This window comes from Centruroides sculpturatus, unplaced genomic scaffold (assembly GCF_000671375.1).
Source record: "Centruroides sculpturatus isolate CEXI.00-Female unplaced genomic scaffold, Cexi_2.0 scaffold128, whole genome shotgun sequence".
Lineage (NCBI taxonomy): Eukaryota > Metazoa > Arthropoda > Arachnida > Scorpiones > Buthidae > Centruroides > Centruroides sculpturatus.
Window position 1 is genome coordinate 39,529 of NW_019385268.1, and position 1,895 is coordinate 41,423.

Sequence of the window (1,895 nt, forward strand, 5' to 3'; positions counted from 1 at the left end):
AAATGATACACTTGGTTTGGACTTCGTACAACCCTGTTCGCTAATGTTTTACTTCCTGTACTCGGCTTATACTTGTAACCATCACCGCTCATCACCTCGCAGTCTTATCGTTACTACTTGCTCTTTAATGTTAGTTGTCTTGTAATAGCAACTTGTAATTATACTGTCATCATCGTTCCTACCTATAATCCCTGTTGCATCCTACATCATCTGCAATGTATATCATCTATGTTCTTCATATGTCCCTGTCGGTTTATACTCTCTTCTTAATGTAAATATTCAATTCAATGTATCTACTTAATCGCGCCAATCTTGTACACGGTATCATTTATTGTATGTTATTCCAGCTGTTTTCATTTTTTGTAACTTTGTCTATTTCAATCTTTGCGATGCAGGCGTCATGAGCCCTCTTCTTCATTCTACCCCATCCTCATCCCCTACCCTTCATCACTCTCCCTCTTCCTTCCGAACTTTTCCAACCTCCAGGTTATACCTTTGAGTGATACCTGGAGGACTCCCCTCTTCTTTTAATAATAATAATAATATTAATAATTGGGTCAGGAGGCACACAAAATTGGCCTCAGGATAAACACCGTAAAGTCAAAAATTATGCATGTATGTAACACTGCCTAAACACAGGGAGTAATTGTCAGAGCACAACAATTGGATGAGGTGGAGAAATTTACCTACTTGGGTAGTATTATTTCTCAAAATGGTGACATGGAAATGGATGTGAAATGCCACATCGGTAGAGTGGCAACAGTCTTCTGGCAGATGAAGAAGATCTGGTCCTCACCATCTATCTCATTGAGAATCAAATTCCGCCTGTTCACCTCCATCGTGATTCCGATAGATGTTTATGCTAGTGAGTCCTGGAAGACATCGAGAAACATCAATAAAAAGCTTGATGTCTTCCAACAGAAATGCCTATGATGAATCCTAAAGATCCAATATTTAAATCATATCACCAATGAAGAGGTTCTCCAATAAAGTGGGATGTGCAAACTTCATAGCATTGTTGCCCGTAGAAGAGTCTGACTGGCAGGCGACATTTTTCATCTGGAGAACAATAGGATTCCTAAGACAGCCATGAAATGGGTTCCCTTGGTGCCAAATGACCACAAGGATGCTCCAGAAATACTTGGCATAAAACTTTTCTTCAAAATTTAAAGATGCTCATTATGACTTGGGAGAAAGCTGAAGCCCTCGCCCATGATTAAAATTGATGGAAGATAATTGCTGCCTAGTATGCTACTTAGCATTGGAGGAACTACTACTACTACTACTACTGCTACAAAGTTTCCATATTTGATCATCTCCAAAGATCTTATGGCAGAATATACGATAATGGAATATTTTAATCATTTATATATAAGTTGAAACCTTGACAAAAGTTGATCATTGATGGAAATTGATGCAGCTTATCACTGCATCAATCTCCTTATCTTATTACTAAGGGTGCACCGATTAATCGGTAAGTAATCGGTAATCGGCCGTATCGGCCACTTAGCTGATTAATCCGGTATCGGCCATTTCCCCGATTAATCGGTTTCGATAATCGGCCAATTTTACATTTTGGTATTTTTGTTAAAATGTTACGTACAATGTTAGTAATAAAAACTAATAAATTTCTGTTATATATTTATTATTTATTACATGACAAACTGAATATTAAAAAAAATTTACTAATCAAATTATTCCTTTTATCGATTCATATTATAAGTATAATATAACGTATAATATAAAGTTTAAACTTTACATAAGAAAAAGTATTGAATAGGTTAAGAAGAAAAATTAAATTTTTATTTGTTTCATAAGTTTAAAGTTTAAATACAAAACAAATATAAAACAAATAAAAATTTAATATTTAAACTGTAAAACCCTTAAATTACAAT